Source organism: Pleurodeles waltl, chromosome 5, assembly GCF_031143425.1.
Source record: "Pleurodeles waltl isolate 20211129_DDA chromosome 5, aPleWal1.hap1.20221129, whole genome shotgun sequence".
Classification (NCBI taxonomy): Eukaryota; Metazoa; Chordata; class Amphibia; order Caudata; family Salamandridae; genus Pleurodeles; species Pleurodeles waltl.
The window spans coordinates 1,715,163,833-1,715,181,921 of record NC_090444.1 but is presented as its reverse complement, the minus strand read 5'-3'; the positions used below and the strand labels follow the sequence as shown (position 1 = coordinate 1,715,181,921).

Genomic DNA, 18,089 nt, shown 5'->3' with positions numbered 1-18,089 from the left:
CAATGTCTGTATGGAATCCATGTGTTGTAATAAGAATAACCAAACATTTAGTTTAGTCTGTACCTCGGTTTTTATCTCCAGTGGGGACTGGTGGCAAGATTTTGCTGCAGTTCTGTCTATGGACTTCACCTTTGACCAATCCACGCTATCTCTCCTCACCAAGTGTTAATAAAACCTATTCATTCATTAATAAACACTTTTTAATGTATCATCTTGAAATGTCAGGTTACTTGAAACCTTTTACAAAGCCTCGATTTTTTAAAATTCTTTCTGCTGACAGCCTTATTGCCTGGCATACTTATCATTAACAATACCTTAAGATATACACAGAGTTGCATTTAGGTCTCCATCATGCTCATCGCTCAATGGATTTTCTGTCCGTTTCAGCTCCTGCTTTGGATGGTTTTCCACCCTAATCTTGTGTTTGAGCTGGACCCAGGAGTATTTCGATCTATCAATGCTTTGATTGGGTGAATTGTATCCTTCCACTTTTTCACTGCCTTCTACATTCATTACAATATCACCAGCGTCTATACTAGCACCATCCAGAGCTGTTTTAATGCATGAGCAAAGTGGGCTCTGGCCCAAGCCCCAGCCTTTCAGGGGTCCCCTGATAGAGTCAGTTCTGTTGTGCAGGGAGTCTTGCCCTAATGACCTTGAATAATTCACTCAATAATTCAAGGTCAAATTGTTTTATATACCGTTTTCCTTTAATTTATTTCTAATATGAGTGATATGTGAGAATCTATTACAGACATGTTGCAGTGAAATACTGTTTGTTGCATGCAAATTCCATAAAAAAGTTTCTTTTTAGATCAAAACAGGCCCTCATATATGAGAAATGGGAGGGTGTCATACAGATCATTTATTTTAGTAATATTAGTGAGCTGCTGCTGTTACAATATTGAAAACACACATAACTATCCCTCAATATTAGGTGTAAACATATTTAGAATTTGGACGAGTGCACCTGTGCACTGTCAGTTACATGGCCAAAGAGAGCATGAAAGAGTTAAAATGTCATCATAAATTCAAGGATGTTCCCAACAGGGGCCCCCAAAATACGTTTGGCCGAGGGCCCCCAAAATCCTTGAGATGCCCCTGTCACCAATGCTCTCTAGGCTTCCGAGTTTTAGGCCCTAGCACCCTTACCTTGTCTCTGTCTGTTACCCGAGGATTAGTGGCAACCTTCAGCAGCAGCTGAGAATTGTTTTATTTCACTCTGCATTAAAGTTAACATGTTACTATCAGTAGTTCCTGAAAAGGTGGACTGTCGTCACCCAAATTCTTTTGGCATAGGTTGATGTTTTAAGTTTACGTAATTCCTTTGCAAAATAGTTAATTTAATGCTGATTAATTGAAATACTATAATTTACAATACTTCAGATATATTGGACAATGTACTCCAACTATTTATTATAAGGATATTGCAAGTCACAGAAAAGTAAGTAAACATCTTTTAAGATGCTTAAAGACGTTTGCTTTGGACGCTAGTGCCAAGACTGAGGCGTCCTGGCACTAGCGTCCCATAGCAAGAACATACCAGGAAAATATTTCTTACATGAGGTAAGAAGTCACATTTGTAAAGATTTCCTGAATAGAACCATACTTGGTTGGTATCTCAGAGTGAAAGGCAGAGAATTCCAAAGTTTACTTGCTGAGTAAGAGAATCTTCTACCACCCTCACAATGCTTTCTTTATCCTTGGGATGGACACTAATTTGGCTATTCCTGATCTAAGATTACAATGGGGGTATGCCAAGAAAAAGCCTATGAAAATAGAGGGGGCAGTATTGTACAGGGCCTATAGACCATGCACAAGGCCTTAAATGTGACCCTCTCGCAAAGTGGTAGCCGATGAAGGCTAGAAATGCTCTTTGATACAGAACTAAATTTGGGTATTTTTAGAAGTGTGCAAGCCTCCACATTTTGCAGTGATAGGAGCTTGAGTTGTTAATGCTTCTGAATTTCCAAATATGATGCATTACAATAGCCAATAGAAGAGTTTCCTAATCATATAGAGACATGAGGTTGCTGGCAGGATGTCTTTATAAAGCCATGGAAAACGATATTCATTTTCATGATTGATTGTGGGGCACATTTTTCTGTGTAATTAGTAGTTCTTTAATCTACGCCCTCGCCCTCGCCCTCATCCTCATTAATTTCCTAAGTAAGGTGTGAGTTTATCCAGACCTCTTGTTACTTTGGATCCTAGCCATGTAGTGGCATATATTCTAAAAGCCAGTCTACAAGTCCAAGAATAAACTGTGAAACGCGATTGCTGTGTGTTGCAGTCTTATTTGAGATATGAGTGATCCAAAAAAGAGTGCTGTGCACACATTTGGAAGTAACATTAACTTGTTTTTCATATAGATCAGAACTTCATAGCATCCTTGAGCTGTAAGTAAGAGGTTCGAAGCACCCACTTTAATAGCTCCCAATTTTCTGACAATGGAAGGGTGGGCCATACTTGCTGGGATTCAGACTCGTGATTTTCAGAATATTGCATGTTTTAGAAGCAAGTTTTCAATGTACTCAGAAGTCATCTGCGAAATCTCAATCAATTTTGAAACAAGCACCCTCACCTTCAATCTTACTATTATCAGGAACAGCAGGAGAAACTACAATTCAGACATCTTCAAAGGTAAATTGAGCCACAGTAAGTCCATTCATGAGGCTGCTAAAAATCCCCTAAAGCTACTTTACGATTATGTTCTTCATGGTGCTCTCCCAAGCTTCAACACAAGCTTGGAAATCAGAGATATTTAGCCAACTTTTTAATACAAGTAGCAAAATATAACCAGAAATAAACACTTGCTTTTGATCACTTACTAGTACAACTGCCAAGTGGGTCATTGTGACATCACTTGATGACACAATAGTCCTCAAAATGCATGCAGAAACATCAAACAAAAGGACACTTTGAATGCCCATTTTTGTAGACTTTTAGAGATAAAGGCCTGGTTAAAGAAACCATTTTTTTCTACCCTGGAAGGTCCGTTTAAATCTTTCCCTCATTTTGTTCTCATTGAAAATGTTTGAAATGAGTTTAACTGAAAACCCACACATGTCTTGTCTTGTATATATCTGATGTGTCTCTCTTATGCATCACCAGCTGGTGCAGTGGTTCAATGCACCATTAAATAAACAACTAGGAGAATGCTTAGGATTTTATTAATCATTAATATACTATACTGATAACTGATACTAAAATGGGTGTAATGGGTCTACTCTCATCAGAAATAGCAATGAAATCGAGGTCGGGAGCCAAAGTTTCCAGCGAGGATAAACTTTTGTTTTTGACACAGGACATCCGTTGTAAGAAAAGGATAGTCAATCATCAGATTATTTTGCTGAAAGTGCTTTCCTCTATGTACGTTTTTTTTGTACAGATCCTGTCAGGGACTCAGACAAGGACTGGAGGCAGGGTAAAAGAATTAAGCAGAATATTGGGTACAGAACTGCCCAAGATCACACAGAGAGTCAGAGGCGAAAGAGGATACAACGATGAAGTTCTGCACATTGGAACAAGAACGTTAAGTCTCAGAAAGAAAAAATACTCGAGGCAATTTGGCATTCAGACTAACACCCTCATGTGCAAGACATATATTTAACAACATTAACATTACAAGGAAAATAGTGTTAATCACTCAGGAGCAAAATGCAGTAAGACTGAAGCTCAGTAATTTCCTCACCCACAGTTGCTGTTATACATACTGACTGCAAATACCCACATGTGGGATACAGATGCAAACGCAGGGTCTGTGAAGATGGTGCCTATGGTAATGTTATAAGAGTAACTCAAAAACATAAGTCACAGTGGACAAGGAACAGCACCTAGGCTGTCAGCTGTGCCTACTGATCATGGCAATCAAACAGGAACACGCAGGGCGGTAACAACAGGGATATAGAACTAAGTACACAGCCGTGTTAGACAAGAAGCTAGCAAGAAGTGCTTGAGAGGAAAGAAGGGAAAACAAAGGGCACACTTGGCATAAAGCGAGTACCAAACGACACAAGGCAACTAGAAGCTAATATAGCAGGACCAGGTAGGCAGCAAACTAGAAACTGGACTAAGGTAAATGTGTTATTCAGCTAAGTTATGCTGGTAAGAGGCCAACTAAAACCTCAGATGGCACTCTGGTGCTTAGAGGGTTTAGGGAGGGGACAGTAGCTAAGGGTTGTCACCAAAGATTGATATCATCATTTGATGCAATAATGTATTGAATACCATCACAATGTTGCAATTCTTTTAATATATGATTTATTAATCACTTTCATTGTGTCTGCTTTATTTTACTACTTATATCTATTCATATAACCAGCAATAGATAGGACATTCATTGTTAATCTGGTAATCTTCTCATGGGGCCTTCTTGGGCCCATTCTGGTTCTCAGTCTTACCTTAGCTTTATATTTTACATTTTACACAAATTAGGCTGCCATTGCTTTTTATCAATGACATTTTAATGCTTTTTAAGCTTGCACAATATTATTCTTCGAAGACATTGTACATGTTACTTGTTTTAGAAAGCCTTTTCTAGCTAGATAATCTGTATACTCTGTTCAAGGCTAGGAACACAGAACATGATATTATAGTGCTTGCGTTGCCCGTTCAGAGACAGATTCTAACATCTAGACATATCATTGCATCAAAGCTGTGCTTCTAAAACAACGTGGGTTTTGATTATATAAATGATGCACTGACCTACAGGGGTCAGAGGAGCACTCCAGCCACTACTGTCCCGGTCAAATCCGGTGTTCAACATGCAGCTCTGCTAAGACTGATCTTCCATCTTTCAGAGAAGGATTGCCAACTCCAATCCATTGGCTGAGCTCTTCAGGCATGGATCCTATCATTCTAGATCGGGTAAAGGCAGCGGGCACCCCAGCTATGCTCTAAGAGTAAAGGTAGTGAAAGGTAGGAGGATATAGAGAGGCCCTCCAGAATTCCACAATTTGAAAACAATTTGCAAAATCAACAGTTTTGCAAAAATGCCACACTTTTTTTGGGGGGTGAAGAGGCTGAAAGAGGGCCATGAACACATAATTCACTGATATTTCCACCACTCAATTCCCAATGTTTTATAAAATGAGGACATCTTGTGGCCAGGGATGGCAAGGGATTTTCCATGCAACCCATTAAAGTATTAGACTTGCGGCAGTCATTAGTATGTTTTCAGTGCAATATTTAATGATTGTGCCCTGAAGGAGGACTTTAGATAGCTAGGTTAGCAGGAAAGACCCTTTATCAACAGCAGCCATTGCTGAAGTCAACCATTAGTCATCTTGTCTCTGATTCAAACTGACTGGTCACGGAATGTCAGGGTTAGGTTGTTAATTTGTAGGACAGAATTATCCTTGGCATAGGTAGTGTGTTTAGGGGAAATGGTGCAAATGTGGAGACCCCAGTAGAGAAGGATATGAATAATGGTATACAGTGAGTACAGGCAGGCGTGCAAGAGTGGAACATAGGGTAGGTCTAGGTATAGATCACCTGTGATGTCACAGATAGAGAGGTTATTATTGCTTCAGTTTGAGACCTTATCCTAAATATCCCTTGATGGAAACACATGAATCTCTGGCTAGTTCGTGATCACATATCTCAAATGTTTGCTGTTCCCTGGTAGTTCAAACGTGTCAAAGGATCATCAAACATACCTTTAAGTGGGATGCACCTTGCAATGGGAAATTGTGAGCTATGATCATTTCTGCCTAAGGCTGCAGTGTTTTGTTGACATGCTATCTAAGTACAACACAGTTCTTGTATTTGTTTGCTTTCTTTAGTTTTCATTTTGCCTCATGATTAATCTGTTTTACTGGATGCATACATTTTGCAAGAAAATCGAGCAATTCATGTGCAGTACATGGCAAGGCATAGGTCTGTTATAGAACAAAAAGATTACCCATCTCAAACAGAAACACTGGTACTTAATATTCAAAATTCAAAATAAATTGTCTCCACTGCTCTTGAATACATTCATTTTCCTATTTAAGCAACACGGTTTTAACCAGTGAGTTACGTTTATTACACTGGATAGCGATTCATCATATTAATGAAAATTAAAACACAATATTAATTTATTATGCCCCTCACCAGCTACATAGTAACCTATTTGTAGATCTTCGACAGAGACATTGCACCCAGACCCCCCCGCCCGGCAGGGGTGACAGTGGCATGCTCTACAAATGACTGCTTGATTGATTAACTGAGGGATAGCTCTTCTTCCTATTAGCGTTGGCTAGCGTGGAAAAGAAGAGAAGAACAGAACTGACATTGGTGCGCCTAGGTGGCACCTATATATGTACATTGACATCACTTCTGGCATGGATACTGCTGATGATGCATGCTGAGCCAATCGATGCAACCTACCGGCACACAGGGGTACTGCTAAAGAGAAATCTTCCAGATCCAGCCTGACGCCTGGGAGAAATTCAAAGGTAAGGAATTTGCAGCTAGAAGTCTCTATCAGATAACGTATCACAATAATCATTCATGCCATGTTATAGGATGTAATCCTAAAACATTTGTCAATTGGACACAAGGTGAGTAGGTATGAGTTGATATTTGTCAAATCTATATCAATATTCTGCGCCGCTTGTCAGCCTAAAAATGTTTTTTTCGAAACTTCCCTTTTGGACCCGCTTTGGTTCCCCCTCAATTTCAACATGCTTTTGGCTCTTCCCTGTCACAGGCACTTGGCCCATCTACACAAGTGAGGTTTCATGTTTATCGGAAGACTGAGGGGAACGTTGGGTGGTGGGAAATTTGTGCCGATGCGGTGATCCCACACACAAATGTGGGAACAAAATGAGATTTTTTAAAATCTAAATTTGAGGTTTGCTGAGGATTCTGGGTAATAAAACACTGGGGGATCCACGCATGTCACACCTCCCTGGACTCCCTCGGGTGCCTAGTTTTCGGAAATGTCTGGGTTTGGTAGGTTTCCCTAGATGGCTGCTGAGTCCAGGACCAAAAATGCAGGTGCCCCTCCCCCCGCAAAAACCAGTAGTTTTTTATTTGATAATTTTGATGTGTCCACGTAGGGTTTTGGGACATTTTCTGTTGCGAACTCTAGGCCTACCCACCCAAGTGAGGTATCATTTTTATCGGGAGACTTAGGGCAAATCTGGGTGGAAGGAAATTTGTGGCGCCTCTCAGATAACAAAACTTTCTATCACTGAAATGTGAGGGAAAGCTGTTTTTAAAAAAAATCAAATTGCCCCTCCCCCACAAAAACAGGTATGTTTGTATTTGATAATTTTGATGTGTCAACATAGGGTTTTGGGGCATTTCCTGTCATGGGCACTAGGCCTACCCACACAAGTGAGGTACCATTTTTATCAGAAGATGTGGGAGAATGCTGGGTGGAAGGCAGTTTGTCGCTTCACTTAGACTCCAGAACTTTGCAGCACCGAAATGTGAGGAAAACGTGTTTTTTTGCCAAGTTTTGATGTTTGTAAAGGATTCTGGGTAACAGAACCTGGTGAGAGCCTCACAAGTCACCCCATCCTGCATTCTCCTTGGTGTCTAGTTTTTAAAAATGAACAGGTTTGGTAGGTTTCCCTAGGTGCCAGCTGAGCTAGAGGCCAAAATCCACAGCTGGGCACTGTCCAAAAAACATGTCAGATTTCAATGTAAAAATGTGATGTGTCCATGTTGCATTTCCTGTCGCGGGCATTAGGCCTTCCCACACAAGTGAAGTTTTTATTGGGAGACGTGGGGGAACAGGGAATAGAAGAACAAGTATTATTGCCCCTTGTCTTTCTCTACATTTTCCCTTCCAAATGTAAGACAGTGTGTAAAAAATACATTTTGGAAGTAAAAAGGCATCCTTGATACCTATTTTTCACTCTTTATATTTCACCATATGAATTGCTTTATACCCAGTACACAATGAAAACTCATTGCAGGGTGCAGCTCCTTTATTGGCTCTGGGTACCTAGGGTCCTTGATGAACCTACAAACCCTATATATCCCCGCAATCAGAAGAGTTCAGCAAATGTAACAGTATATTTTGTTGCCATAGCTGGAAAAAGTTATAGAAGAAAACTTGGACAGAAATGGCTCTATTCTTTTACCTCAATTTCAATATTTTTTTTATTTTAGCTGTTACTTTATGTAGGAAAACCTTGAAGAATCTACACAAATTACCCCCTGGTGAATTCAAAATTTTGTCTACTTTTCAGAAATGTTGAGCTGTCTGGGACCCAGTATTGGTTTCACACCCATTTCTGTCACTAACAGGAAGGAAGCACAAAAAATAGTAAAAATGGGCTATGTCCCATTAAAATGCCAAAATTGTGTTGAAAAATGTATTTTCTGATTCAAGTCTGCCTGTTCCTGAAAGCTGGGAAGATGGTGATTTTAGCACCATAAAACCTTTGTTATTGACATTTTCAGGGAAACAACCACAAGCTTTCTTCTGCAGCTCTTTTTTCCCATTTTTTTTTTAATGATTTTTTTTCTATATTTTGCCTAATGTCTTGGTCTCCAAACTCTAGGTATCTCTAGAATCCCTAGGATGTTGGAAAAAAAGACGCAAATTTAGCGTGTGTAGCTTATATGGACAAAACGTTATGAGAGCCTAAGCAAAAACTGCCCCACATAGCCAAGAGCAGGCCTGGCACCTGAGTGGGAAAAGGCCTGGCACCGAAGGGGATAATGGATTAACAGAACATGTTGATTTTGGTGCAATAAGCACCAAAATATGCACATTATTTTCCAAAAACGTGTAATTGGATGGTATTTATCACACTCCATAAAGTCAGACTCTGCAAAGTCAGATTTCACCTGGTGCGATAAATCTCACATCAATTAATGGGCAGCTCATAATGAGTGCATGTGAGGTGAATGAATCTACTGTGACATAATTTTGAAATATGCCATATAAGTTTATAAGCCATACATGTTTATGTACTTCTTTACGAGGATTGTTTTTATTCAGACAATGATTTTAGACTAGCTTCAGTGAATTTATTTCACTCAACAACTCCTTATAAAACTAATGGAATTCCTTTCATGGTCTTGACTTTTCTGGTATTGTGCTTCTAAGTTAATTTGCATAGTTTAAAATAGCTAGAATAAATATCCAGAAAGTTTGGCTGCAAAATATGAATAGATTTATATAGCTTGTATAAGGAATCAATGAAAGGCTTATAGAACCCTTATATGATATAACCAACTTGCCTTTCACCTTATTCTCCATTTTTTATCATACCTATTGGTTTGTGTAATAACCACGTATCCACTGAATTCTGGCAGGTGATACTAGTTTCAGCTTGTGTCCCAAAAAGGCAGCCCAACTATAATTTAAAACACATTGATAGGCTCCAATTGTCAGTCTGTAATTCTTATCCTTTAGGCATATTCTGTACTCCTCAGCTGTGTTTTTTTCTGGTGAATCCTGAAAGGAATGAGATTGACTTGTATTAGTATATTGATATCTGTCAGGGTTTTTTATATTATATCTATTTCTAAGATTATAGAGATTTTGAGGGCTCTCCAAATGCGGGGAGTCTCCCCTTTCTTTTTTGTGTGTTTGTTTTTGTTTAACCCAGCATGTCTTAGAACCCTTAGGTACGTGCTTGGTAGAATCTTTATTAGATTTACCCTGTAATTGTAGTTTAATGGGTCGAGCCCCCAGACTATCTCGACCAATACTGGAGTAGGTTTTAGCAATAATCTTTGTTCTTGATCCTGTGCAGGAATGCTCCAGAGCTGTATATGCACTGCTAGTGCAACTGCTTCCCCTTTAAGATCACTTAATATCATTGAAGATACAGAGGCAAAATTGCCCATTAATTGCATCCCCAAATACAGAGCAGGGGCAGGCCTGTATTCATCTTGAATCTGTTTTAAGACTTTTGGAAGATTGACAAGTGTCGGTGTACCGTGTGCGGTAGTGTAGAGAGTGGCAAATACGGTGTCTTAATATTGCAGTTATCTGCTGTGGGAACCATCCCAAATGGCAAGCACATAGTGAGGATTCTATCTTTATCCTGAGGTCCTGCATAAGGAAAAACTGCTTCCAGCGCATTTATTTTTTGAGCTAACCAAAACGGAATCTCCTCCTGTTTGGCAGGTACCTTACCCATGATAGGATGTACAGTCTGAGGATTAATAACTGGCGTGACTGCAAGTGGTTGTGCTGGGGCAGCATGTGCTGGGTTTAGTATTTAATGTCTACATTATAAACTGGACTATCATTCTGTATATTGCGGTAAGTTCAGTAAATAAGCAGCAAACCTCAGGTACAGCCAAGGTTGCTGCATCAGGATGCAGTATATATGCGGCCAATAAAGGCCAGGTAGGACCATCATTGCTCATAGGACCTAACCTAAGGTGTAATTCTGTATGTGGTAGGGCACCATTAAGCCAGCTATTATGGTCTTGATAAGATAGAGGTATTTCTAAGTATGCATAAGCCCTGTGTTGTGCAGGTATGTTAGCACATATGTAGTGATGAAATGTATTAGTGTTCTCATCAACTGCTGGAAAGATGACCCAAGAATAAAATATTTCTGTTCTGTAGGCTGGACGAGCCTCGACTTCAAATGTTACAGGACCCCACCGGGCTGTGAGGCCATTTGCTAGCACATGAGCAGTGAGGGGTTGTCACATTTTTACTGCAATTGCCACCCATTTTGGGTTCGCCATGGTGGATATACCTGTTCAGACATAAGGACACTAAGTGGGGATTGAACCTTTTAAGGTTCAAGCTTGAACAACCTACAGTGTTGGATAGGTACTACCTATCCAGCTGAGGAGGAAATCCTCAATACCACGAATGTCTGTGTATATAAAAATAGCCATGTCACATAGGCTCTCACGATCCTAATGAGGCTGCTAGCTTTGAGCAACAGAATCACCTGAATTGTGGGGAATTGAGTCCAATCCCACGCCATGTGACAAATGTTGGCCTATTCCGGGTTGCCAGCTAACTAGCAGCGCCTCACCTCAGCCCAAGAGCAGAGATGGTTGAGGCAACCGGGCGCTTGACAGAAATGACTCCTCAGGGATATCGTGGTTGATCAGATCTCATCCTTTTCTCTCAGTTACATTAGTCTCACATTTGCAAAGACAAACAGATGCAGAGAATAGTTCAATAGGGTTTATTGAATTAGCTCCATCTTAGATAAAATGGCATAAATTGCAATAATGTGGATGATAAAACATGCTAGAAGCAAAATGGTAATAAGAAGAGTGAAACACAGAAAAAGTCCCACCATACTGTCACTAGGAGTAATATGTGTGGTTCCTACCCAAGCTATGTTATAGCACAGTATGATAAGCTCTAGTCCACCCTTCAAGTCTCCCCCCTGGGAAGGCATCATCCCCCATACCAGAGCAAGGAAGCCTGTTGTCTAGCAAGACACCATCCCCATCTAAGCCAGGAATCCAGTACTCTAAGCAAGCAGCTGTAGCAAAGGCAATCAACAATCAGCATGCAATCGTGGTCATCTGGCTGGAATCTCCCTCCAATGTGTATTGGGCAGAGAAGTGTTTTTATAATAAAGTAGGTGATGTTCTGAGAAAATGTCTCAACGTAAGGATGTGTATGTTTCTGTGAATGTTGGAGACACAGCTTAGCACTTTGCTGGGAACGCTATCTTGCTGCAGTCTTGAGGAAAGCACAAAGTGAAAAATATGTCTCGCTAGAAACTCAATGCTTTCCTAGGCGAAAGAACAGCTAGATAACGAAAATAAAACAGCACCGCAAATGTGGCCTATGCTAGAATAATAAAAAGAAGCTGAATAAAATGCAACCGGGCTAAAGTGCACGAGCGGCAGGCCTTGTTGCTAAAATAACGTGTCTAAAAAACATGACTAAAAGCTATACAACAGTACTTACAGAGCATGTTCTGGGTTTTGTACCATGAAGATATACCTTAAAAGTGTCCCTCACTGGGCAAGAATCAGCTGAGCCCAGAGCAGAAGAAATACAGAGAAATATTAGGTACAATACAATTACTGAAGAGACTAAAATGCAGTGATTTATTTTTGAATGTCCCTGGAGTAATTGCATCCCCTCTTTAGAGTTGGTTTTAATTTTAATCAGCAACATTGACAGAAACCTCAATGAGCTATTTGGACCATGTACATACTAGGAACATTTAAAATAATCAAGACAAGAGCGTGAATGATAGCAGATGAATCAAATCTATAACCAGGTTCCTCATGATGTTTATTAAATGCCCACCATAAGTTGAACTAAATTGTTCTATAGCCACCATTATTAAGTCTATTTTCAATCTGTATTACAACTATTGCCCGGCAATCTCAACTTCCACATCGACGACCCCAACAACACCAACACTGCCTCCCCACCTAGAGAACCTCAACAACATCAGCCTCACCCTACTAGTCACTGCACCCATGCACAAAGTCGGAACCACACTTGACGCCATCTTAACCTCCAGCAACAGACTCAAATTTACCCGCACCACAGAGCTCACCTTGACCGACCACGCCATTGTCCACTTTACTATCTTAGGCAGAGACCAACACGCATCCACCATGCCCCACAGGGTCACCCACTGCAGCTGGGGAAAAATTACCAAGACACAATGGGCCCAATCCCTCAGTACTTCACAACCCGAAACCTCAGCAGACCTTAACCAGGTCATCCGGAACTTTGCCACTTGGATCACCAACTGCGCCGACAAAGTTGCCCCACTGAAACTAACCAAAACCAACAAAACCTCGAAATTAGCCAACTGGCATAACACAGAGCTAAGAACCACCAAACACAGCTGCTACCAACTTGAGAGGTAATGGTGAGCCTCCAAGGACCCCTCTGAAAGAGCCGCCTTCAAAGCAGTGCTCACTGACTGCCACCGGCACATCAAGGAAGCTAAGAGAGCCATCACCAACTGCATCAACACCGCGGGCAACCACACAAAGAAACTATTCAAGATTGTCAAGGATTTGGGCAACCCTCTTGCCACAGAGAATTCCATTCACCCCTCCCATGAACTCTGTGACTCCCTCTTGGACTACTTCCATAACAAGATAACCACTATCTACAAAATCTTCGTCATTCAACTGTCCACCCTGTTTCGACAAACCCAAGTAACTAGGAAGCAATGACTGAATGCTCACCACATGGTCCCCACTCAATGCGCAGTCCACCTTGACCATCATGCCATCCATCCACCCTGGGGCAGCTACTGTCCCTTGCCCCTACTACCTCTTCAACCTCAGCACCAACACTAGCAGCAAGGAACTCACCAACATCCTGCACACATCCATCTCCATGTCAGCCTTCCCAGATAAATGGAAACACACAGAAATCAGACCCTTCCTAAAAAAGCCCTTGGCCGACCCCAGCGACCTCAAAAGCTACCAACCAATCTCCCTACTCCATTTCTCAGCCAGAGTTCTCAATCAAGCCATCAACAAACAACTCACTGAATATCTGGAACTCAACCAACTTCTTGACACATCACAATCTGGATTCTGTGCTAATCACAGCACCGGTACAGTGCTAACTGTCACCTCCGACGACATCAGAGCTCTCTTTGACCACGGAGAAACTGTGGACCTGATCCTCCTTGACCTGTCAACACCGTCAGCATACAACAAAACACCCTCAAACGGATCACCTCTTTTTTCTCAGGACACACACAGAGCATTCAACTGCCTACCTTCTCCTACGCACCCAATGACAACACCTGCAGTGCTCACCAAGGATCCTCCCTCAGACCCACCCGCTTCAACATTTACATGACCCTTCTACCAAACATCGTCAGAGCCTACAACCTCAGCATAATCTCCTATGCTGACAACACTCAACCCATCCTCTCACTCACTGAGGACCCAACCAATGCCAAAACGAACTTCTGCAGTGCCACGACAGACATTACAAAATGGATGGGAGACAGTTGCCTCAAGATTAACTCTGACAAAACAGAAGTACTGAACTTCAGTAAGAACTCCTCCATATGGGACCACAGCTGGTGGCCAGCAGAAGTCAGAACTACACCCACACCAGCAGACCATGTGTGCAACTTCAGAATCATCCTCAACAGCCAACTGACAAATAAAAAATCTATGGAGTTACCTCCTCTTGCTTCCACACCCTCTGCATGCTCTGCAGAATCTTCAGATGGATCTTCCGCAACCCCAGAAAAATCATCACCTAGGACCTCTTCTCTAGTCGCCTAGACTACTGCAATACTCTCTACACTGGACTCCCACCCAACTTTTCAAAAGACTCCAATCCATACAGAACACTGCAGCCAGACTCATCCTGGAACTCCCCAAACAGACTCACATTATCCCCCACCTCAGAGAGCTCCACTGGGTTCAATCCAGAAGAGGTGGCAGCTCAAGGTCATCACACACACCTAGAAAGCACTGCACAACCAAGAACCATCTTACATTAACCACTGACTGAACTTCCACCTGCCCGGATGACACCTGCACTCTGCTTAACTCGCCCTCGCACACACCTCCCACAACCATCACAGCCGCACCTGAGGCCGCTTGTTCTTCTACATCACCGCCAAAACCTGGAATCCCCTACCCCTCTACCTCCAAACAGCGCCCTCCCTAAAAGCGTTCAGGAAAATGCTCAAGACCTGGTGTTTCGACAGAGACACAGCATCTAAGAGCCCAGAGATCACTAGAGGTGACAGCGCGTACTCTACAAATACCGAATGATTGATTGATTAAAATGGAACACAACCAGAGAACATCATCATCCATTCTCTAACCTAGGGATATATCAAATATTGCCATGAATCCCATCTATGTTTCCTAATGACCCAATCTATACCATTTGTAATCAGGATCTCACCCTTCGATGTAGTGATATTCTCAGCAAGGGTGGTTTCTACAGCTAACCCAATCCAGAGAGAATATGCATCTTCTGATGCAGACTGATGTCTAACTTTTATCCTCCGGATCACCTAATGTATTTTCCCTTTTCTATTGTTCAGTAGATCATTCATGTAAGAAAATGGGCCATTAATTGTGTGGACTGTACAAGTAATGGATCCACATTTGTCTTCCACTGGGAACCCAACACCTCACTGTAGCGCTTGACTCTTTCAGAGCATTAAAGCAGAGCAGTGTGAGGCCTACTCTAGAGAGGTGGTATGGGCTAGTAACCACCATTCGCTGGCACACAAGAATAACACTCTGTAAATGATTGTCTAGTCTGGGATTTTCCTTTTGCAAAAGGAAAAATAAATTTATCACACACCCACTACTCAATAATATTCAGTAATTTACAAATATACAGAAGGCTGTTAGAAGTACCTATTGATGACATGCCGCAATCACTTCTGACGTTCTCCTTTCTGTAGCCCAGGGATGGGGTCCTGGATCCCTCCCTTGCCCTCTTCCCATGAGTGGGAAGCACAATGGTGCCCTCCTATCTTTGCTGCCTGTGACTCAGAGTTGGGGTCCAAGGCCCTCGATGGTGAACCTGGCCTAAGGAACGGGGTCCAGGGGCGCTTGGAACGCTAGGGAGGGTGCCCCACGCACACTCCATAGCGATAAGGAAAATTTGGAATCCTCCTTTCAGCAACCCATGGGCCCTTGCCTCCACGGGGGTGAGAAAGGCTCCAGTAGCAGCCCTCTAAGTTCTCCGGGCCTTGCTAGGGGTCAAAGGTAAAATCTTTTCCAAGTTTATATCTTGGGCCCGTTGGGCCATATTACTTAGTTTTGCTCCTGGTGGTAAGCTCCTGGCCTCAAAGGTCACAAACTTTGCAGGGAGCTGCTTTCACTGCCTTCCTGTGCCAGTCTTCTCCTTGTGCTCCTCTGGGCCTCTCTCCTCCTTGGCCCAGAAGCCCAGTCTTTCCCCCAACTAGTCCACAGGGGGATGTAAGGGCATCAGTTTCACTGGTCCTGGGGAGAGAGCCACTGGCCCTGGGGTCAACTGAAGTCAGAGTGCTTAGTCCATATGACCATCAGGTGGTCTTTCCAACTATTCATGATGGCTGCCTCCAGCAGAAAGTCACAACCAAGAGAGAGCTCTTCCCCCCTGTGCACAACCTTTTAAGTGGGGCGGGATGCACCTCTTGCCTATCCTAGGGTGCCACATCACCTCTCCCCCATTCTAAACTGCCTGCAAGCTTGCTGGAACATTTTAAAAGGATGACACATAGGAGTCACTTGCCCCATCTGCTCTGGGAGTCTCAGCTCCACCCCATGCTGACATCACTGCCAGGGCCAATCCTGGAAAATCGTCAAAAGGAGCCCCCTCCTATGTTGGCTCCAGAGTTCTGGTCTCCCTCCTTTGCTTAATGAGTTTTGGTAGGCACATCCCTGGCACAGTATGATATCTGGTTGATTGATGTAAAGCATTCCGGGCCACCCCTTTCCTCCTCAGGAGCTGGGATAAGCACTGTTAATTGTTTGTAGACTACACAGATATCTCTTTGGAGCCTGCAGAATAGATGTTTCCAAACAGGTTACGCCCCAATTCAATATGACTCTGATCTCGGTCTGCCAAAGGGAAGCAGAGTTGCACACTAAGGCAGCCCTTTCCTTAGGTGTATAATGGAGTGTCACTGCAGACAAGGTAGTAAAGCACACTGATTTTCCCTGTGAGTATACACTAACATTATGAGCACTACTCCAGGTCTATATCGCATCCTGCAAAGTCCCCTCTGCACCAGGCTACATGTGCACAATTACTGGGCTGCGCATGACAGGAGACTTCTATGTGCAGCCCTCACATGTGTGCACAACTGTGTTCCAGAGTATACAGCCCAGTGCTCCTTATCCTTGCTGAGTCACAGCAGCCTTGTTTTAAAAGACGGACACTGGTGGCAAATAAGCACAATATATTTACCATGAGTTGACCGTGGGTGAGTCACAGATTCAAGGCTCCCCCACAAAAAAGGTCAAAAACCAGTTGATCAAAAAGCAAAACATCCAGGTGGATTAAATGGGCAGAGCCTATTGTTTAATTGTTAATTTCTCTGTCCTCTTCTTATTGTCTTGAGAGTGACAGTAAACATTTTTCTTGTCAATTGTTTTTGAAAAGGACACATTTTACCATGTTCTTCTTTGTGTAGCTTGCTCTCTTCACTCTATATTCCTCAGTTCCAACTCCCTTCTCTCCAGGTGACACCACTATGCCCTGAGTACATATCAACCTGACTAAACTCCTGAAAATCAACTTAAATGCCACAAAAAGTATACACGTCATCTAGATACTTTTTGGGCAATGTCATGTGTTCTACTTGTGTGAGGCTAATGGGCATGAGCGTTCTTATATCTAGCTTTTACTCAGCTGCTTATTATTCATTTTCCCTCCCTACTCCACTCTGGTAAAACAAAACTAAAGAGGAAGAGATGAGTATTTCCTCTTTTTCCCTGAGAAAAAAATGAATTTAAAATTGTCTATATGGACCTTCAGCTTCCGGTTTCACTTATCTGTCCACTTTGATAGACATTGTTCTATCAAAATTATTTTTTGTGCTACCGAGCTTCTCAATAGTACAACAATGGAAAAGTTCACTTGTGTTTACTGATTGACCTCTCTTATCTGGTGATGGCCAAAGCTTGATTGCTTATAAAGTGCTTGATTTTTATTCCATTAGGTCCATGATTTCAGCACTTTCTCTAAAACATAACCATAAAGCTCATCAAGTCATCATTACTCTCTTCAGTAGCACAACTACAACTATTAAACTAAATATTATTGTGTCAAAAACTGTCTTCGTACATATAAACTCTGGTTCAGGCCTTTGTGCTGAAAGATCCCAAGATGCAGTCCTTGTGAGTTCCCTCAGTTTTTTGACAGGGCTAGAGAGTGATAATATTCTCAAATTCTCTGCCATAATCATTGAGTGAGTTTCATAAGCTGAGGACACCATGCCTGCAAATATAACTTTCATAGCACAAATAGCCCTATCAATTTCTGGTCAGACCACCTGAAGAATCATCCTTATTTGTTTCAAGATAAATGGTTCCTTCAACATGTCTCCAGAGCAATAAATTCAATCAGGATGCTTCTATAGCTATATTTGCTCTTTTGGGTTAATCGGGTGAGGAAAGAGCCCCCGCTGTCCAGAACGTAATCTTTCAAATAAAGAGCACAATCCATACCCATTCTGCTTAAGACATTT

General features: G+C 42.0%; 1 protein-coding gene across 1 annotated transcript in view; it reads right to left on the bottom strand.

Moving 5' to 3' along the window:
• LOC138296695 (adhesion G protein-coupled receptor F5-like) overlaps positions 1-18,089 on the bottom strand; it is a 578,562-nt gene that overhangs the window by 357,565 nt on the left and 202,908 nt on the right. The gene's annotated exons all lie outside the window — the stretch shown is intronic.